This window comes from Pseudopodoces humilis, chromosome 1, assembly GCF_049639895.1.
Source record: "Pseudopodoces humilis isolate 2021_Gansu_Grassland_sample_001 chromosome 1, ASM4963989v1, whole genome shotgun sequence".
NCBI classification, from domain to species: Eukaryota; Metazoa; Chordata; class Aves; order Passeriformes; family Paridae; genus Pseudopodoces; species Pseudopodoces humilis.
This window is the reverse complement of record NC_142200.1, coordinates 147,052,964-147,075,074: the sequence shown is the minus strand read 5'-3', so window position 1 is coordinate 147,075,074 and position 22,111 is coordinate 147,052,964. Positions and strand designations below refer to the sequence as shown.

General features: G+C 45.2%; 1 protein-coding gene and 1 long non-coding RNA gene across 2 annotated transcripts in view; both read left to right on the top strand.

Moving 5' to 3' along the window:
- Positions 1–196: 196 nt before the first annotated feature.
- Positions 197–8,217, top strand: LOC148185258 (uncharacterized). Its single transcript, XR_015773210.1, has 4 exons — positions 197–4,122; positions 6,461–6,575; positions 7,087–7,168; positions 7,413–8,217. It is a non-coding gene; the product is annotated as an uncharacterized LOC148185258 (long non-coding RNA).
- A 2,785-nt stretch (positions 8,218–11,002) lies between these two features.
- The window catches only part of LOC102107374 (sodium channel protein type 5 subunit alpha), a 215,099-nt gene continuing 203,990 nt past the window's right edge, over positions 11,003–22,111 (top strand). The window contains exon 1 of the mRNA XM_088057681.1: positions 11,003–11,142. The gene's annotated coding sequence lies outside the window, so the exon portion shown is untranslated. The remainder of the gene's footprint in view (positions 11,143–22,111) is intronic.

Sequence of the window (22,111 nt, the reverse complement as noted above, 5' to 3'; positions counted from 1 at the left end):
TTTTTTATTTTTTTTTAGGGTGTTGTTGGGATTTTTGCTTGTTTTTTGGGGGGTTGGTGGGATTTTTGGGGTGTTTTTGTGGGGGTTTTTGATGTTCTGGTTTTGAACTGGTTTGGGGTAGGTGTTTGTTGTGTTTTTTATTTTTTGGGGGGGAAAGTTTTGTGTGTTTTGTTTGGTTGATGTTGTTGGAGTAAGGATTAGGGTTTGTTGGTACTTGTGCTCTAAACCAGTAGTGTCATCCATATCTAATGTGACAGTAGTGCAGATGTAGGTATGTTTCTCCATTTTTTAGAGTAGTTTTTGTTATGATGGTTGTTCCAGCCAGGCTTTCTACGTGTGTAGGCTTGGAGAGTTTGTCCTTAATTTTTTATCTTTTCTTTCTAAAGGAATGACTGCATTTGTTTTTTCTGAGATGGATTTTTTGTTGTTGTACTTTTATTTGTCTTTAGTACTCTGTTTGAGGTGTGAAAGGAGACTACATTTGGAGTTGTGGTATGTTTTTGGGGTGGGACTGACAGGAATGATTTACCTGTTTCCGTTCTTACTAGGAAAGTCCTTATATACTTACTCCATATGTTAAAAAAAATGGGACACATTGTCACTGCATTCAGAAGCTCTTGACTGTGTATTATCTATGTTTGCTCTTCAACTTTTATTTTAAACAATGTGGAAATTAGCTTTTATTTGTCATTTTTGTTTTTTCTACATGATCATGCTTACAGAAAGGCCTAAGGAGTGAAAATCAGTTAGAAAAAGCAATATGTGAGAACTAAAATGTGATGGGAAGTTCTTTTCTAGCTTCCATTCTTGCTGTTGGACTTCATAATGCTCTGAAAGAGGGGGCTGTTTCAGTCTCCCAACTCTTTTGGAGACCAGAGTAATATCCCAGGATTTTGTTATTTTCTGTGAATGGCTGTGTTTGTGTTGAGTATAGCAATTCCCTCCAAAAATCTGGCAGAAACCCCAGTCCTATCCCACTTGCAGCCATTCCCAAATCAATGCTTGAAAATAGATGAAAGAGTAAATAAAACAAACTCTCTCTGAGAGAGCACTCAAACATTGCAGAGGAGAAAAAAAGGACTTTGCTTTGTGCTGAGGAGCATATTCAATACCCAGTTGGGGTCTGACCCTGCACTCAGAGGGATCAGCTTGGAAAAGCAAGAAATGGTGGTTCAGTGTGGGCTTTAATGGGACATTTCCAGTCAAGGGCATCTGGTTCCTGAGAGCTCTGTCTGTCAGAGGAAGGATATTGCATTGAAGATGAAATATTAAAAGCCTTCAGTAGTTATAGGCTTGTATAAGATCTTCTCCAAAGATGCAAACCAGAAATATTTGAAAGACTCCTCAGTTTTTAAGAGGTTGAACTTCTAGAGGCTTGGAGAACCTGGGGATTTCAATGTAATTTTTCTCAGGAGGTAACTGGGCCTGCTGCATTAGCTGCCAGATCTAGCCTGGTCTAAAACTACTTTCTGCATAAATGGAGATGAGGGGAAAATTGGTGGTGGGATGTGAGGTAAATATAAAAATAGGAGTAGGGAGTAAGCAGGAGAGGGTGAGAAGTTTGCAGGCTGCTGGCAAACAGATCAAAGAGAAGCAGGAAGCCCAAAGATGTGATGGTTAATGTTTGAATTTTCACCTCTTACACAGATGTAGCTGGTGAATTGTGCTGATTTTTGCCTGGGAAGAGTTAATTTTCTTCACAGTAACTAGTATGGGACTAAATTTTAGATTAGTGCTGAACACAGTATTGGTAATCTGGAGATGATTTGGATATTGCTGAGTAGCACTTGCACAGCACCAAGGCCTTCTCTGTTTCTTGTACTGCCACACTGCTGAGAGGTCTGGGGGTGCTTGAGAAGCTGGGAGGAGACACAGCTGGGACATCTGACCCCATCTGAACAAAGAGATAACTCCACACCACATAATATTATACTCACTAAATAAAAAGGGGGCATGTTTGGGGTGATGGCTTTTGTCTTCCCAAGTAACTGCTATGTGTGATGGGACCCTGCTCTCCTGAAGATGGCTGAACGTCTGCCTATGGAAGTGTTGAATGAATTCCTTGCTCTGATTTGTGTGTGGCTTTTGCTTTACCTTTTAGACTGTCTTTATCTCCACCCATGAGTTTTCTCATATTTTTTCTCTTCTGGTTCTCTCCCTGATCCTGCTGGTGGGGGAGTGACTGAGTGGCTGCCTGGGATTAAACCACAACAGAATTTTTGTCATGCTCAATGTGCAGCTTGAAGGGTTAGAGACAATGAGAGATTTGATTGAAATGTGCTAATTGATTTAAAAGCTGTTACTACCATTTAGATACTAATTGGCAGGCTCCTGTGCTTGCCATGGGGCTCACTTGCCTGGCTATGTATTAGAGCCTTGTTAGTGGCTCATTTTTGCAATTGCTGATCAAGGTACTCTGCTGTGCCTGGGCAGGTATTGATAACAGCCCTGGTGATGTGCCTGGGCTGGCAGATGGTCAGGGCATCACTGGTGTGTCTGTGCTGCTGGACTGGACAGGCTGGGACTCCGAGTGTCACCTCCAGTCAAAGGGACTGTGAACTGTGGATGAGCCCATGATGCAGCAGGCATCCCCTGGAGGAGCTTGTGCTGGAGCAGGCATGTCCTGGAGCAGGTTAATGCCTGAAGGAGGCTGTGAACCTGTGAGGATTGTCACATTTGTGAAGAGCTGCAGCCTGTGGGAAGGATCTGTATTAGAGAAGTTTGGGTGGAACTGTTTCCCATGGGTGGAACACCGCTCTGGAGGAGGGGAAGCAGAGAGGCCCCTGAAACCTGTGGTGAGGATGACATTGAGGAGCAGGTCCCTGCAGCCATGGAGGATTAGGATGGGGACCATAGCAGGAACTCCTTGTACAGCCAGGCTGGGGATGAGGGGAGGAGTTCATTGCAGTGCCAAACCCTGTAACCTGGCCCCAAAGAACCACGAGATTGTTATGGATGCACCTCTAAATGCTGTAAGCCATAGTTGCATGTTGCAGGAATCACTGTACCAGGAGCCACATGGACCAGTGGAGGAAAAGCACTGAAAGCAGCAGTGAAAGAGCAGAGTGACATGGCCTGAGACAGCTTTGGTGCCCAGTAACTCAGTGTGACCCACCACTCCTCCTGTCCTGAGTGGCCATTGTGACTGATGGAGCCCAAAGTCATGGAATAAATGAACACAAAGAACCTTGCGGTGCAGACCTTGTTAAGAAAACTACTCTGACCATTGATGGGACTCTCTGGCCACATTGCCACCACCAGAAGATTTTACTGCTGGGACTGAAGCCTCTTCACAGCAGAGGACTCCAGTGAGATGATGGGGGCTCTGCTTGGCACCCTACACACCCCTCTCACATGCGTTCAGACCAGGTTTCATACCCTCTGTGTGAAAGTCTTGGGCTCTGGTCACTCAGACAGCTCATCTGTTTGTTTTGAAGGATGGGAAGGGAAGTCATGGCTAATGAATTTGTCTTGGGTATTTTATCTCCTGACCATGATGTAAATGATATGGAACAAGGAGTGGAATGTGCTGTGTTTGCCTGGGGTAATTTTTCTTCATGGTAACTAGTATGGGACTATTTGGATTTGTGCTGGACACAGATTTTATAATATGGAGGTGTTTTTGTTATTGCTGAGCAGGGTTTGCACAGAGCCAAGGCCTTTTCTGCTTCTCACAGTGCCTTGCTGGTGTGGGGAGTGGGAGTGCATGGAAAAGTGGGAGGTGACACAGCCAGGACAGTTGACCCTAACTGACCAAGGGATTCTGGACCATATGACATCATGCTCAGTGCATAACGTGGGGGGAAATAAAGAATAATGGGGGGGATTGTGAGCAGGATGGTTTTTGTCTTCACATGTGACCATTATGTGTGATGGAGCCCTGCTTTCCTGGGGATGACTGAACACCTGCCTGCCCGTGGGGAGTGTAGAATTAATTCCTTGTTTTGTTTTGCTTGCATGTGTAGCTCTTGCTTTTTCTATGAAATTGTCTATATCTCAACCCATGAATTTTCTCATTTTTGGTTTTCCAGTTCTCTCCTCAATGCCACTGAGGGGAGTGAGCAAGTGGCTGTGTGATGCTCAATTACTGTCTGGGGTTAAACCAAGACATGCATATATTAGGTAATTATTTCTTATTGTGGAGCTCTGCTCAAGACTGAGTCTCTTGGCACTACCAAGAAGAGCCTGGTCCATCCTTGACACCTCCCTTCAGATACTGATACACAAGTGTGAGATCCCCTCCCCACCACCTCTTCTCAAGGCTGAACAGGCCCGGGTCCCTCAGCTTTGTGAGAGAGATGCTTCAGCCCCTGAATCAACTTTGTAGCTTCCACTGGGCCTCCTCCAGGAGCTCCATGTTCCTGCTGTCCTGAGGAACCCAGAACTGGACACAGCATTCCAGATGTGCCTCACTGGGGCTGGGTTGAGGGGCAGGATCCCCTACCCAACCTGCTGCCAGTGCTGTGCCTAGAAGGATGTTGTAGACAGGTGGGGGTTGGCCTCCTCTCCCTGATAACAAGCAGTAGGACAAGAGGAAATGGCCTCAACTTGCATCAGGATAGGTTTAGATTAGATATTAGGGGAAATTCCTTCACAAAAGGAGCATTCAGATGTTGGAACAGGTTGCCCAGAGAAGTGGTGAAGTCATTTGGAGGAGTGTGAAAAATGTGGATAAGGCATGTAGGGACAGGGTTTAGGGATGGACCTGGCAATATTAGGTTAACAGCTGGGCTTGATGATCCTGGAGGTCCTTTCCTACCTAAATGATTCTTTGCAGTACCAGGCTAAAAGTTTCAGAGCTAAAGGAGCTCAACAGCAGGCCTCATGTCCACCTGGGGCTCCTTAGGCTGGTCAGCTTGAAGATACTGAAAAAAATAATAATGATAATCCCTGAATTCAGTCATAGAATCACAGAACCATTAATGTTGGAAAAGCCCTCTAAGATTGGAGCCCAACTATTAACCCAGCATGGTCATTTCCCTGGCTGTCCTCACACTGTCCTCTTTTCAGAGGAGAACATTGTCACATCTTTATGCTCTGTGGCACTTTTGCAAATAAAATAACTTGGATAGTCAGAGCTGAGTAGACTACAAACCCTGGATTTAAAACTTAATTTAAGGATGAAAGGATCAATGAGAAGCACCAGAGAAAGGTTTCTACATCATCTTTGTCCTTTAGTGCTCTTACAGGAAATTGTACAAGAAAAGCAACAGAAGAGTTCAGTTTAATTTGCCTCAGATTGGTCAAGCTTTTATCAGAAATTCTGAGTCACTTAACCACTTGTGACCACAATTTGCCCAAGATCTGACCTAGGTAAGCATCAACATGCCTAGAACAGTCCCAAGGATGTCCCTGGGACTGTTTTTGTGCTGAAAAACATTGTGGTCATTATTGCTTAGGTCTTTGTACCCCAAGCTCTTCCCAGAAGCTGAAATGGTGAAGTTTGAATACAAACTAATAGGCATTGCAATTAATAAGGAAATTCAAATTAAAGAATAAAAAGGAAAAGGTTCATGACTCATGTAAAATATTAAGTAAATGTAGTGGAAGCAAGTTTGCCTTTAATTAGTGTTAAAATAGAGCAAGGAGAACATGATGGACTGCAGTGAAAAAAGGGTTTCAGGGTATTAAATGCAGAAAATTATCACTTGGAATTTCCCTGCAGTCCTAGTGGGGATTTTCTTGTTAGCTGTGCCTCAAATATGCTTCTCAAGGCTTGTTTCTAACTACAGATTGCAGGTAGTGTTTGAAACCAATCAATCAACCAGCTTACACTGACTCCATCAGATGTTTTTCGTTCTGTTGCTCTGTTAAAGAGGTGGCAGGGGTAAAAAGATTTGTGTCTTGAATTCATGCTTTTGGCACAAAAGGGAGGAAATAAATTTTGACTTCACACTTTTCAAAGGCTCTGAGTGTGAGCATCCCCTTTTAGGAGGCTTTACCTGAAGTAGGGAAAGGGGTTGCTTGGATATATATCTTTGCTTCCTCCAAAAAGCACAGAAAGATTTTCTGGGCTCTCAAGCTCTGCCTGACTCTGCTAATCACTAAACCCCATGTAAATGCTTTTCCCCTCTTAGTTCCTCTGCTCTCTGAACTGCCTAATCACCAAGTATTTCTGCTGGCCACAAGTGGCAAAAGCATGATAATGGGTCATAATTCAGCCCAGCCCAGAATAACCTTCTCTATAAATTAAAATACAGCTGTCTTCTGGTTAGACATAAAGTGGCCTAATTTTGAAGGACTTGAGAGGTGAGACATTTCAGTGAGAGGAAAATTAATTTTACTTTAATGATGTGTGCTGTCATGTCTATCAGAGCACTGAATGCTTTCTTTACACTTGGACACAGTCGTTGACAGAGGCACTGCCTGACTGTAGTATTTTTTCCCCCATTAAATTAGATTAGCTCACTTTAGGGTTATATCTTTGAGTCTGATTGAACAAATGTAGCAATTTATCCAGGCGTTACAGGATTTCCCCGTGGATGCTTGATGAGAGCTGCTCCGTGAGGATGATACACTTAATTAAAAGACAGACGCTGAAGACTGATACAGATGTATCCTGACACAGCAGCTGGGTTTGTGTCAGGGTCTCTTTGCTTATTGGAAGTGAAGTGGGGGGGATGAGGAGGATTCAGGGCTCTCATTACAGAGAGAGGAACAAGCCCAGATCCCAGGCTGTGTTATACAATGAAGTTTCAGCATCATCCCTGATGCGATTCCGCGTGGGATCCACTCAGGGCATAGCGGCTTGGTCTTGTTTATTCCTTATTATTGGCCTTGTTTATTACTTAGCATGGTGTGGTGGGGCTGGGGGTGGTCCCAGCCCTGCTGGTTTGTTTGTTCCCTCTCAGTGAGGCTGGGAAAACCATCAGTGGAGGGAATTTGTGGGTGTCCTCCTCGAAGGGGAATCAATACGGGGTGTCCAAACCTCTTTTGCCTGGTTAATAAAAGAACAATGTATTGCCCGTTCTTCATCCCACCTGCCCCCAGATCTCCCAGCTTTGGACAGGCAAGCCCCTTGTTACCCTGGTCTCTCCCTTTATTTCAAAGGGAATTAAAACAAATGACAGTATTTTTCTCTCCCAGTAGAGGGAAGTGTTGGCTAAACTGAATTTTGTGTGCGACGGCCTAAAGAAGCTAAAGGAGCTTCTCACAGCACTTATCCCAGGTAGTAAAAGGGTTTATAAAAAGTCAAGGTCTGTGGAAAGCAAAAGCACTCCACTGAGTGCTAGCAAGGTGGGAGGGCATGGAGGAACCTTTGAAATTGCAAAGGAAAATACTTCCTTTTCTTTTTTGCCAAGTTGAGATGTGCAAGAAAAAAGCACTTCTAAACTTTTTTTTTTGTTTGCTAGCTTTTTTCAAGGAAAAAAATACAGAATCTGCTTTAAACTAAAATTTTTCCCCAAACTCAGGCTTTCAAGAACTGCATATTTTTCAGACTCTTTATTTCCTTAAAAAGGCTGTGACAAATGTGAAGGGCTATGGGCTAAAAGAAAGGCTTTATGAGCGTCTTTGGGAGAACAAATGGATCTTTGCAACCAGCACTTCTGTCTACAACCCCGTTAAGAATGCTCACTTTGTGAAGGAAAAGCTATTTTTTGGAGAGAAGTGAAGATAAAGGTGACACCAACTGATCTCCCATAGTATTTGTTTTTTACTGCTGGTGCTTACTCCCACCTGACATGCACATTTATTAGGTTTCAGCTGACTTCCCCAAACTTTTTCAGACATTCAGTAAGCCAGCATTACCTGACTGCTTCTTGCAGAGAGGAGGATTTTGGCTCGGCAGCACAGGTTTAATCAATTTTTCTCTCTCTGATCAACCTGTCTATGGGGTTCCAATTAGCATGGCTCCTTCATGATTAGTGTTTGCATTATGAGGTCTCCTGTGCCAAGGGTGTTCCCCTCTTGCTGTGGGATTTGGAGATGCTGCTTTCATTGTGTGCTCCTGGGTTACGTTTCTGTGTCTTCTGAGGAGAGGCAATTAAAAAAGAACCAAAATAGCACATAAATGCTTGAAAAGTGGGGGAAGGGTTTCTTTTTTTGGGGGGTAGAAAATGAGAGAACCATATCAGTCCTGCTCCTGGCATGGAAGAACTTTAAAAAGTAGCTTTTGTTCTCTTGTACTTCTTCCTACCTTTTATTAATCTGATTTATTTTCTTTGTAAATATTGCTGTTTTTCTCTCTAAGCTGAGTTCAGACTGAGCTGACTTCATTATCACAGGATTGAGGATTTTCTAGTATTATGAGTAATTTCTGTATTTGTAAAGACACATGAAACAGATGGGTCATCCTGGTGCTTCAACAAGGTTTTAACAGTGTTTCCTCCCTCTGTAAAAAAAGCAGTAGATTTAAAAATTCACAGAAGAATACTCTTATGGACTGCAAAAGAAAGAGAAGAAATTATTCAGGCCCAGTGGATGGGATATTAAGTGAAATTTTGTGGCTTTTCCCTGGCTGTGCTACTGAATCTGTGACTCTGAGATGCTGCTGGCTCATCAGCTCGAGATCACTGCTCTTGTGGTTCTGAAGGAAGGACAGAGGACCTTCATTCATAAACTGTGACTGGACTAAGAATGGGATGGAAGTGAATACAAAAAATATTTTAATATATAATAGTATACATTATATAAAATAAAAATTCCCTTGCTCAGCCCCAAAACACACATCAGCACCTCTTGTGTCATCAGCACAGGGCCCTGTGCTGCAGCCTATGGATCATAAAGCCATTGGAGCTAGAAAAGACCTCCAAGATCATTGAGTCCAACCATTAAATTTACTCCTCCTTCATAGGAAGAAGCAGTAGGTTCACATGTATTCTCTCTGTATAAGCCTAACTACCTCATCATAGTATTTTTTAGCTGTTTGGGGCAAGAAATGCCATTCTTTGATGTCATGGTTCCAAGACAGGAATTTCTGAAAGTCTGAGCATCCCCCTCCAAGGATGCTGGTTCTGTTCCCCAAGAACTGGAGGTATTTTTGGGTGCAGAGAGCACTGATAGGGTGGGATCATCAACCCAGTGAGGAGGATTTCCAGCAGAGCTCAGCTTCTGGGATGAGCAGGCTGACCCCAGCAGCCATCCTTGCGCAGATTTTTCACTCTGGTGTGAATTCTTTTTTTGATTGAACTTTAAAATTATGTTGGAAATCCACTAAAAATCACTGAAAAGATGATTGTTGCTTTTGTAAATTAGAGATGTCCTGCAGAGGTGTGTTGGCACAGTGGCTGAGATGCCAAGGACTTTCCATTTGCATTTATGGGGTTGAAGATGTGCCCACTCCATAATCTCTTCAGGTCCTCATGAGAACCTGCTTCCCTTTGAGCAGCCACTCTTCAGCCTCATGTTGAGAGGTTAAATTTGAGGATTTGTCTTCTGCCTTTCACATCTCTCTGTACTGCTCTAAGGGTTCACAGGCTCTGTTCCCCAGGTCTGTCTTTTTCTGCCTTTCTTGGTCTTCATTTCCCTCCCTCTCCTTTTGTTTGTAATCTTTTTCCAGTCCCTGACCTCCTCTTCTCAGCTCCTTCTCTCCTCTTCCCTATGATACACTCCATCATTTCCTGCATTTCCAGAATCTTTGCACCTTTTTATTCACTCAGTTGATAATTCCCTTGAGCATGAGCTTGTCCTTGAGCAGACACCTGCTCTTCCTCAGTTGTCCACTCTTCCTGAGTGAGCAGCTGCCTTCCCAGAGCCACTGCAGCCCCTCAGGTTTTTCCTCAATGATCTGCTCTTTTCCCACCACCTTTTCCTGAGCTGCTTTCAGCTGAGTATTTGTTACAGCTCCACACTCTCTTTCCAGAGTGGCAGCAGACACTTCCCCACACATCACTGAGTCAGTAAAACAATGCCAGCCTCCCCTGTTTGCTGTTTTACCTCAGTAACTTGAGGGTTGGTTTTTTTTTTTCAGTTTTTCAGAAGTTTCTTTCACTTTTACTACCCTGAATACTTCACGTGGCTGGGAAATCCTTACCACTCCTCTCTTCACCTATCCATCTATGATCTTGCCAGTCACTTCTGGGTAGCTTATTTTGGGTAAAAGTTGCTGTTCTCACTCATCAGAATTTCTGTCCTGTAACCATGATCCAGGGATCTGTTCCTTGAGGCCAGAGGCTCTGGGTCAGGCAGCTGCAGGAGCAGTGGGGTTTGGTTGGGGGCGATCAGAGGGTCCAGCTTTGGCACTGCTCACACCTCCCTCCTCCCTCTGTGCGCTGAGGAACCCCTTGCTGTGTCCTGCTGACAGTGCCCCTTCTCTCCCCTCTGTCCTCAGCCCTGATTAAATCCTCTCTCCAAGGCCCCCGTGGCAACCCCCAGCTTCCACTGCAGCTTCACCCTCTCTCCTTCCCCTGTCCCACCTTTCTCCCCAGTCACATCCATCCCACCTATCCATCCTATCCATCCCATCCCTAGAGCATGGCACCAGATGTGGCACTTGGGGACGGGGCTTAGCGATGGACTTGGCTACGCTGGTTTAAGAGTTCGACTTGATCATCTTGGAGGTATTTTCCAAACTAAACGAGTTTATGATAATATTGCTCCACTCACCGTGCTTCCCGTTGCCAAACTAAACAAGTCTATGATTTTAGCAGTGCATCGTCCCGTTTCACGGTGCCTTTTTCATCCTCCTCCTCCTCCCCGTCCCTCCCATCTTCTCAGCCCTTCTCATCCTTCCTTCCTTCCTCCCCATCATTTCTCTGCCATCATTTCTCCTTCCCCGCCGCTCCTCCCTCCGGATTTCCCGGGCCGCGTTCCCCGCTCTCCTCCCCCGCTCCCACCGGCGGCAGGGGGCGCTGCGGGGCCGCCCCTCCTGCGCTCGGCGGGGCGGGCGGCGCCTCCATCCCTCCCTCCATCCATCCCTCCATCCCTCCCTCTATCCCTCCCTCCATCCCTCCCCGCTCCCCCCCGCCGCCCGCCCGCCCGGCCGGGGCTGCGCTGGCTCCGCTCCCCTGCCGCGGCAGCCGCACAGACGGCGCGGCGGCTCCGAGCCATGCGCGCTCGGCGGCGGGCGGGCAGCGCGCTCCGCGCACGGCAGCCCGGCCCTTCCTCCCCGCGGGACGGCACCGCTCGCGGACTAAAACTCTGTGGATACAATGAAGTGGCTCTGGGACTCTTGGTTTAGCAGGAAAAATTAAATAAACCAATGTAAGTTTCTCTCTTTTTATTTTGTTTGCTTGTTAATAAAATGGTAATAAAAGAAAAAAAAAAAATAAATAACGGGGAAGAAAGGAGCGGAAAGGATGCCCGGTTCAGAGCGTGTCGAGGAGGAGGAATGAGTAGTGCCGGGGTTTTCCCTTCCCCAAAGTTTCCCTCCCCGGCACCGCGACCGTCCCGTCCGAGCAGGGCGGCAGAGAGGGAGCGGGGCTGGAGCAGAGGGAAGTTGGCACAGCAAAGCTTGCCCTGGGCTGTGGAAGCAGAGGATATAAAATCTTATAGATATAGATGTGTATTGCTCTTTAAAGGTAATTCTGGCAGAGAACCGGTTTAGTTTCCGTCTTGCCCCCGCACCCAGAAGTGCCGGGAAGAACACAGAAAATACTCTGCGATTGTTCAGTTGATGTTATGTGGTGTCAGATGTGTTGGAGTGGAAATGTAGTGGCAGGTGTTGAAGGGAAGAAATGAGCTGGAATGGTTATTACTGTGGTGGCAGGGGAAACGAATTGTTCTTCTGTATGGCAAGGGTGTTACTGGTATTACTTGTTGTAGGATCTGACATATTTTAAGTGTGTTTCTTAATGGCACCGAGCACGTCCAATCTGTTTGTAGAACACCTTTGCTTTAAAAATTGGGAGTTTTTACCAGCACAAATTAAAAACTTGACTTGGCTCATGTAAATAAAAGCAAATCGGGGAGAGCTCTGCTGCACTTCAGCAAGGTGATCATGATTTTATCGAGGCAACCCTGAGGGGAACAGTGACACACTGGGAGCACTGTGAGAGAGAATGAAAGCTAAATTAAAGCAAAACTTATGCAATCGAAGTGTGGCTGCAATGGGAATAAATCAGACCTTTCAATTTTATTTTTCTTGGAGATTTGGGTGGAGGAGGTGGAGACGAGCTTCTAAAAAGCAAAGAAATACACAAGCCAGGCACATCTATGGCAACAGGTCTCATTTTGCCATGCAGAGGGTGAGCTGAGCCTTGTGAGTGCTTGAGCCAAGCTTTTCCAGTCACAAGTGGGGCAGTGGCTGCTCCTGCAGACAAGCCTTGGATCTGGAGTTGGTGGCCCCGATTTCTCCCACCGCCGGCCTGGCGAGCAGCTCTTCCCAAAACACAGGGCGGATGGTGGAATAAACACAGTGATTCAAAGAGGATTTGTCAATACTAAAAATAAGCAGGCCCACAGATGTGTCCTAGGGGGTCATGTCCAGGCACAGCATTTTCGGGACCAATGAGCCGATTTCGGCGATTTTCTGTCTGTGTGTCCTGTCCAAGGTGCTGAAGTTCATTTTGCTGTAATTTCCCAGGATTTTGGGGTTTGGCAGAAGTGGTCTCGGAGACTTCCTATCATCTTAAACCAGCGAGGAGTTCCCCCCCTGGGTTGTATGAAGAAAAAGCAGGGATGTGTTTTCAGACACGTATGTTTGATCCGTCCTTTTGGCGTGGGGAAGCAGACCAGGTGGAGACACAGATGGATCCAGCAGATCCTATAAGCTTATGGTGGCAGAGAATTGGAAAGGTCAGAGCTGTGAGGCAGTGAGGAGTGAAACCCTCTTGCTCTGATGGACCAAGGAAGTGGTGGTTTTGGAAGTGTCGCTTCTGCTGCTTTGGGTGCATTGCCTTGATGAGACTCCTGGTTCCGAAAACATTGAAGGGAGCCCAGAGACAGGATAAGATGGGAATGATACAACTGGAATTGGAGTGATGTCCACTGGTTTTGTTAATATTTTTTTATTCTGGTATAGTCTTTTTTTAAGTGGAAAATGTGGTTGACAGTTTCAGAGACACAGGGTCCTCAATAAAAAATGTCATGTGTTTTTGGGGCAAATGTCTCAACACGTAAGCAATGGAAGTTGTGGTATTTTTAGATTAATGTGCCAAAAGGTCTCAGCCTTGAGTAGTGGAGTTTATGTAACTTTGGTAGGGGGCAGATCACAGTACTGCCAGAAATAATCACAGATTAATGTTTTACTGAACTTGCTCATGATTGGAGTTGGATGTTGTAATACGGTTTTTCTCAGTTCTTGCCGCTCACTCTGAATCATCCATAGTGCAGCTTTGCTCTTCTGTCTGAGGCTCTGAGGGTTTTACAAACACCAAGGGTCAGCTTCTAAAGCCGGAGTTCTCACACAGAAGTGGTTTGTGCTGCAAGGAGCCCTGCAGATTTAAAGCATGCCAGGACTCTGTACAGTGTGGCAGGGAACGGATCCTGTTTCATGCCCTCAATCATTCGTCAGAGGTCACAAAGGTATTCAGTTGCATCATTGGGTATGTAGCCTAAATACCTTGACCATGAAGGGGGTATGTAGACCATGAGACTTTGTGACTCTGAATGACAGCTCATGGGTACAGACTTTAAAACTGCAACAGAGTTGAGAGCATTTTATTCCTGGCTTGAACCAGAAAGTAGCCTCAGTTCTTGCTGTGATGGACTAACACCTGTGGCACCAGCTCCCAGCTGCCAAGACCTTTACATGTTACAGGAAAAGGTTGAGTAGTTGCTGTGTTCTTGATTTAAATGCGTTGTCAAAATTATGTTTAAAAATTTACTGATAGGAAATGTCATCCTGACTGGGAGATTAATGAAATACAGCTACTTTTAGTTTCTTTAAATATCCTATTTATGATGTTAAATAGGGATTGGTTTAACTTCTCATTACCTTTCTCTCTTTGGTGTCTTGAAGGAATCCTTTGTGCATGTATAGGAATAAAGAACATTTTGGGTATTAATATTGGCATATTAAAACATGTTGGTGGTCATTCAGAGATCCTACTCCTGCTTTTCAGAATGAACTTATTATCAACTTATTATCACCTTTAGTGCCTTAGTTTTTGAAAGCTCAACTTGAAAAACATAGAGGGGACCTGTTGTTTTCAGAAGGTGGGTGCTCAGCTCTTCCTGAAAATTTCTACCTTGTAAGTTGTCTCTGATGGTGCTCAAGATTTACTCTAGAAAATTATAGACCTGAGTGTTAAAAGGTGACAACAACTAATTTCTCAGTTCTCTTAAATAGAACTTTGGTAACATAGAAGCAGCATCGCCTTAAATATCCACTTAAATTTCAGTTTTGTGTTTACATATTGTCTTGATGTAGGACCTTTAAACATGGTATAAAGCAATTTATTGCTGGAGTTCTGTCATTGTTTCTCCCTTTCACCACCTAACCTGGAGCAAAATGCATGAAGTCTGTTTGGTATATTTCTGCTTGCTTGTAGTGAATATCTGTTCCATGGTGTAATGGGTGATTGCAACCAGTCCAGATAAACATGTGTTTATTTATCCTTTAAAAGGGATCGTCCTTATGAACACCTACCAAAAGGAAAACCTGGTTATATTTCTATTGATCTTGGTTTATTATTTACTCTGCAGACCAAACTGAGGAGCCCACTTTGACCTGGCTCTGTCTCTTTGGGTTTCTCTTGCAGAGTGACAATTTCTAAATCAGGACGGAAATCAGGTCACATTTCTGGCTCTACAGGATTTATCTCATTGCTCTTCTTTCAAAGTAATTAGAGTTACTAATAATGAGGAAAAGAAAACTTTTCCAGAACTGGAATGTCCCTAAATCCTCTCTCCTTCTGGCAGTTTTTGTGTCACTGAAAAGATCCAGGTAGTTCAGAAACTTTTTTGTGTAGGATCCTTTTGCTCTGTTATATACACAATGTCTTCCTTTCCATGCAGCTGCAGGCGATATCTTCACCTTTGCAAATGTATCTTCTTTCCCTTAGAATTGTATTTCCTTATTTATTTCCCAATAATTCTGGAGCTGGTGTTACCAGCTCAGGGCTGTCCATTTGTAGTGAGTGAGATCCCAGATTTCAGCTTGGGAGAAGAATAAGAACGCATTTATTAAAGTTATTCCCTGTCCCAGTCCCTCAGCTGGCTCAGGACAGTGATTTTGTTAAATTCATGCTGTACCAGCTGTCACGACCACTGTTTGTGCCCCTCCTTTTCAGGTTTCTAATCAGTCAGAGTTCACAGAGGAAAATTCCCATGAAAGTCGGCAAATGAACCACAAAAATTCCCTCTCTTCTCACACTCCCACCTTTGAGGAGGTGTAGTTTGGCCTCCCACCAGGAGATCACCTTGTGAATCATTAAAGTGCAAAGTTTTCATCGGTGTCAAAAGATCCCTTACCTTTCATGACAGAAACATACCTCACTGCTCTTATTGTTGAACAAAGCCTTTGTTAATCACTGTACTGCATAACAAGAATGGCCTTTTATTTTTATCATCATATTGCAAGAGCTTTTTGAATGTAGAGATTTGACACATCAAATAATACTGTTGTACCAAAACATGTAGAAAAAATTAAAAGTTCTATTAAGCTTCAAGTTTTCTCTTTACCCTTTTTTATTTAATTATAAAATTAGATGCTTTCTTTTATGTCATGGAAAAAAATAAGTCCATACTTTACTGGATTATTTATTTCATCTCCTGGCTTGAATTGAGTTTTCCCAGTTTGCTAAACTTTAGTTTTTCACTGCAGTTCTGAGAGCCCTGCCAACAGGTTGTAGATTCTTTTTAAAGCTTGCTGGATTCCTAAGGTACTAAAACTGCTCTGCTTTCAAGTTATTGTTTAAAGATATCTGCAACTTGTACTTTGTCAATTTTAATCCAACTCTAGTATAGAATATCTAAAAAAGTTTAACTAATTTGATTTGCAAGTGTATAAAAGTTAGGTGATTGAATGAAGACTATAGGCACAATTAAGGTGTGTTGGAAGAAATGAGTCTTTTTCAGTATTCATGGCAATTGAAGGTTGATTGTCAACACAAATCCAGATTTTAGGGTTTCCAAGGGGTTTTGGGAGGTGGAAGTTGTGGCTGAGTTTTTTTCCCTGTTGATTTTAAGTCTTCAGAGAAAACAAAACAAAACAATCTGTGTGATACAAAGTCATAGAAATACTTGTCTATGGGCAATTCCTTTTTAAGACCCATTAGCTGAAGATAGAGACTAACTTTTTAAACCAAAATCCATTCTTAAAGACTGCATTACTTCTAAAGTGATTTTTCTATGTTTTTTTTCCTTAGCATAATGAAATGGTCACTTATACCCCCTAAAAAGAACAGTTCTGTTAGAGGCTGAATACGCCACTGGTGCTCCCAGCTGCCTTGAAGCACGTTGGGTCTTACAAGCTTTGCTTCAGGTTTAGGAGAATCTTGGTCCTGGGAAACCAAAACAGAACATCACAGAGGGATCACTTCTGGTTATTTCCAGTGAGTAAAAATTCCCCCTGTAGGAGCCAGATCAGATTTTGTGCCCCAACGCCAGCCCATTCCGGTCCTCTGAGGAACATCCCTGCTGCAAGGTCAGGCACTCCCCCTGGGAAATGAACTTTAAAGTGATGAAAAAAAAAAAAAAAGGCTCCCTTCCCATGGTGTAAAGCTCAAAAAGAGGAGCAATTCTGTCATGAAGTTTTTGTTTTAACCTGTGAGGCAGCCACCAGAAGTGGGCAGAGGTTTAGGCAGAGCAGTGTTAGCAGGAGGCTTTAGGGGAGAGGAGAAAGGAGCATCATTAAAGTGTTACAGCCTGACCTGCAGACAGGCACTTGGTGTTGTCTGAGGCCTGACACGCTGGTAGCACGTTACATAATGCACAATTATAAAATCACACTAAAGCCTCTTTAAAATACCTGCCTGATTATAACAGGGTAATTATGCCGCGTTTAATAGAGCTGAGTGCTGTGGGGAAGGGACGCTCCTGCCCTAAACTTGCTCCTGTGCCTGCCCCCCCGGATGCAGCCGGCAGTGCCATCCTCTCGGAAGCCCTAAACCCTCCAAAACCCCCTCGGGTGTGTTCCTGTTCCCCGTTTCGCTCTCGTGTTACAGAGGTTGTCCTTTCCTTCCGGACGGATTTCTGGCTGTCGCTGCTCCCCATATTAGTCCAGCCAGCGAGACGTGACGCGGCCGCCCTCTCTCCCTTCACGGGGTCGAGCACATCGCCTCCTCTGCGTCCCCAGCCCGATCCCCAGCCCGATCCCCATCCCGCTCCCCAGCTTCATCCCCAGCCCGATCCCCAGCCTGATCCCCAGCCCGATTCCCAGCCCCATCCCCAGCCCGATACCCAGCCCGCTCCCCAGCCTCATCCCCAGCCAGATCCCCATCCCTCTGCCCAGCCTCATCCCCAGCCCGATCCTCGTCCCTCTCCCCAGCCCGATCCCCATCCCGATCCCCAGCCCGATCCCCAGCCTCATCCCCATCCCGATCCCCATCCCTCTGCCCAGCCACATCCACAGCCCTATCCCCATCCCGATCCCCAGCCCTATCCCCATCCCGATCCCCAGCCCCATCCCCATCCCCATCCCCATCCTTCTCCCCATCCCTTTCCCCATCCCGATCCCCAGCCTCATCCCCAGCCTCCGGCACCGCGCTGTGTCCCGCAGCTGCCGGCGGGGCAAAGGCTCTGCCAGCCGTGTCTGCAGCGAGACGGTCTGCAAAGCACTGCAAGTATCTTAACAATTTTTAAGTTTTTTTGGGTTTTTTTTCCCCCTCCCCGTATCTCTTTTCGACAGCGTCTCACGCCGAGAAGTCTGATCGGGCTCGATGCGAGCGTGGTTCCCGTTGAGCCGCTCCGCGGAGAGCCCCGGCTCCCTCGGGAATCGCCCCTTCGGCGGAACTCCCCGGCTTTGCCGAGGTCCTCGCAGCCCTTCCCTTCCCCGCGTCCATCAAACGGAGGGATGAGTCCTCTCCTCGGCTCTGCTGCCGTAAATCCAGATCGATTTGTTCGACTCCAGCAGAGCTAATCCAGATTTACACAGCCCTTTCCCCGAGGACTTCCCCCGGTTTTCGCTCTAGGTGACCGTTAGTGGGCCAATGTCAAAATACATCTGATCTAGGCAGATTCCCTGTCTCCAGATATTAATTATTCCCTGGCAAAAGTTTCTGGGGAAAAGCAGTTGGATTTGGAAAACAATATACAAATTCTGTTGCTAATTTTAGAAAGTAAGGGGGATTTTTTTTTTCCCCTCCTGTTGAAACTAAATATAATTTGAACGATAATGTACAAAGACTTAAATATAGCCTGCAATTATACATGGCATATGAATAGTTTCTTTTGGTTTTAACATGTTTGGTTTATTTTTCCATCTTTCTCAGCAGACAGCTGTTAGATAAAGGGAGAAAAGTAAATAGTTGTTATGAAACCATACGTCATAGCTACAAGGAATAATTTTAAAAAAAGAATTATCATATGAATAAGGGAAGATAAAGACAAAATTAATCCTTTCTGTGCTTTTTTTCCCTTGTCCCTCCATTTTATGACACTTCTGTAGTAGTACTTTATCTGAGAAGTACTTGAGTGCTTCTAGAACAAATTTCTTGTAGGTCCATCATGCTCCTGCTGGATTCAGGCAGCTTTGAATTGAGACTCTGGATCCTTCATGGGAGGATGAAATTGGGGTAGAAATTTTCCTAAGAAAATCCCTGGTTTCTTGGGTTCCCTTGTGCTCAGTGGAAATTTTGCCTGAGTGATGCTGAGTTTGCTTTTCTATGAAGTTGCTCAACTTGACAACTCCCAAAAGTTTTGTTGCGTCCACACGGTGTCAGAGCAAGCACCTGCAAGGTGTACAGATGCCCTGGCTTGAACAACTTGCTTTTTCTGCCAGTTGTGAAACACAGTTCTGCTCCTCAAGTGCTGTTACCTCTGGGGAAAATTGTTCTTTTGATTAAAGGTTTCTTGGGGTTTTCCCTGCCTGGTGAAACTTGAGGGCTGGCTGGCAGGTCCTGCTCTGAGTGTTGTATGCTCAATAGTCAGAACCCAGTAAAGCTTTTTAGCTGCTTCTTAGGACAGGCCAGAAAGAACCTGGGAACACTGCACTGGGTCATAGATCGCTGATTTTTGCACAGCTATGGAGAATGGCATAAAAGACCCTCAAAATAATAATAATACTAAAAAAACTCCCCAAAATGATGGTTGTAGACTCCTGGGAGCAAAGCAAGTGTCTGTGTATGAGGCTGTGATCCAAAAACATTGAAATATTCTGGGCTGTGGTTTTCTTTTATTAATTAGTCTAAGTGATGTTCAGAACCTGAAACCAAGGCTTTTAGACACATCTCTGGTGCCTAATTCTGATCAGTGTCTCATAACAGGGTGAATCAGGAGACTGTTTATTGAAGTCAGTGATGCAGTGTCGATGTAAAAGCGACAGAAGGGAGATGGAAGATTTGTTTACGAGCAGAAAAGTTCCCTGGACAGTTTAACACTAACAGAGAAAATTACTGAATAGCTGCAAAGCACAGAGCTTAAATGTAGCTGAAATAAGTCTTCTGGAGCATTTCCAGAACTATTTTAAGGGTCTGATCCAGAGCCTGATGAAGCCGAAGATAAAGCTCTTTTTGACTTCTTCAGATCCAACATTACATTTTGAAACATCATTCCCCCTCTGGAATTTTCTAAAGCTGTCTCATAGGTGGTTTTTAATTAACTATTATGTCAGATGTAATTTCTTTTGTATCCCTTTAGTACTTGGATTTGTTAACTATAAGAAATTATAGCATAATACCTTTGTTGCACAGGAAATACTGATATATGTAGTCATTAGTTGCACAAGCCATTGAAACTCATGTTTTGTTGCTTGGCTTGTCCATTGGTTTAGCAGTGTGTATCTGTCTTGTTCTGAAGCTTTTGAACCCACTGGACAACTTGATTCAGAGGCTCAGGACTAAGGGGTTTTTGGCTTTTGTAAGTGCTGTTTAAGGATGTTGTTGGGTTGAGAGTAGAGAGGCTCAAAGGAGCATCAGATGAAAGAAAGCGACTGTGCGGTCACCCAGCCATGTACTACACACCAATGAATCCAGCAGTGTTCCACAGGGGACTGCACTAGTTCAGTAATGTGGGTTTACAGAATTTTTATTGTGTTATTCCATCTTATATTCAATTTTATGTTTAGTGTCCCATTGTTAGGCCAGTGACTGCCTCACCTCCACCACCCAGCTCCGTGAGATCAGGTAATGCCAGGTGTAGGTTGTAATTGCATAGTTTTAAAGGGAGCTTAAAAACAAAGCCCAGTGCATTTTGAAATAACCTAGAAAGGCTCCATCACGTGGATTCAGTGCTGGATCCAAGCCTGCTGAAGACCCTCGTTGGCTTCAGGAGGTTGTGGATAGGTGTTTGTGTCTGAGGAGCAGCAGGTGTCAGGGTACCAAGAGTGCCTTGGCCTGTGAGAGAGCCTGGTCCTGTTAAAAGACTGGAGGAGGTGGCAGAGGGACAAAGATGATGTTCCCTCCTTCCTTCATCCTGCCCCACAACTTTGCAGCTGAGTGTCCCTGTGTGCAGGGGGGATGTTGGACTGTATTGGCAGTGCTGCCCACGTATGTGCATCAGGTAGGGATTAATAACTACACAGAAAAGACAAGTTTAATTTATATATGCATCTTTATTAAAAAAAAAAAAAAAAAGAGAAAAAAGGAAGAACAAAGCAACAACAAATCAGGGATGAAGCAAGGATATTAAAAATGCAGTTTTCAGCTCAATCAGTGGTGAACTTCCCATTTTGCTGGGAGCTGGCCTGGCTGTTGTGGTGTCAGACGGGACGTGTGTGCCCAGCTATTGCAAGAAGCTGGTGCAAAACAGGATGAGAGGCAGCAGGGATGGCACTGGGGATACCCTGCTTTGTGTGCACCCATGCCAGGAGCCCGTGGCTGTTTCTCCCCCAGCCCTTACCCTGCCCATGGCTGCGAGTGGTGCGAGGAAGGGAAAATGGAGGGTGTCCCTGACCCCGGTAATCTCCAGCTGCCACCGAGCCTCCCGGGAGGCACCCGTGGCCAGCACAGATTAACACAGCCCACAGCAGGGACTGGCCTGCAGCCAGCATGGCCTTGGGATCAAAGGAGCATGGAGGTGGCTGAGAGCCACCTTCGGGCCCCTCCTCCTCACCTCGCTCTGCAGCAGCTTTTGCCTTCCCTGATAAATCAAACCCACCCCCAGCCGCCGGGTGCAGATCAAAATGCTTCTTTCCCTGGGTCTTGCGTAGGGCATTTGTGTCCAAGGTGTGGTTTCAGAGCTGACAATTGGATAAAGTCTTCAGGGCCTTGCTCGGTGGGTGACATGGATGTGTGCTGGCTGCCTTTTTTCTTGATGAGCAGAAACAGGGTGTTCTGACCCCAAAGGATAGATGATGGTGGTGCAAAGCTGGGAACCATCGTGAGGATGTCACCCAGTGCAGAGGGATGTAATGAGCTGTGCCCGGCTCTCTACAGTGTCCTCACTGGCCCAGCTGCCTCCAGGAGGAAAGGAGCAGGAAGGAACTGTGAGCAGCATTATTTTGGAGTTTAAAAGGTCTCAAGGAGCCAGGGAAAGCACAGAAATTGGCATCACAGCACTGAAAATGGTGAATTTGAGTGGCAAGCTGGCACTTTGATTTGGCTTGCAGTGGGTGGTCTAAGTAAGAAGCTTTATTCTGTTAGAGAGGTTATTTCTGAGGGCTGTTTGTTTGCCAGGATCAGGAGGAAGGTGGTTTAAAACATATTTTGGAGGGATTATCAGTGCTGTCCCAATCAGTTCCAGCAGCCCTCGTGCCCCAAAATGCAGAGGCTATTTCCTGCTGCATGGCCAAGTCCTTTCAGGGAGGTCCCTCATCCCATGCACTCCCTTTGGGCACCTTGAATTTCAGCTTCTCATCCCTGAGCCAGCAGCAGCTTTGTAAGGCAGGGAGTGCTGCTGACCAGCACTGCACAGCTGCCAACAGTCAGCCCTGGCATGGAGAAGTTTGTTTTCCAAGGTGGGGCTGGTGCCAGCTGCGCTGTTTTTATGATGTGATGGTCTCTAGGGGTGGCCAGGGATCAACCCTGCCTTAACTTCTGTGTTGTGTTACCCCTTGCCAACAGCAACCCAAAGTCCTGCTTTCAGGCAGGAAACAACCTGGAGGAATGGTCTTGCAAGGGAATTTTCTCACTTCAGTGGTCCAGAGTCCCACCCTGAATGCAGAGCACCATCAGTTCATGCACATTTTAAA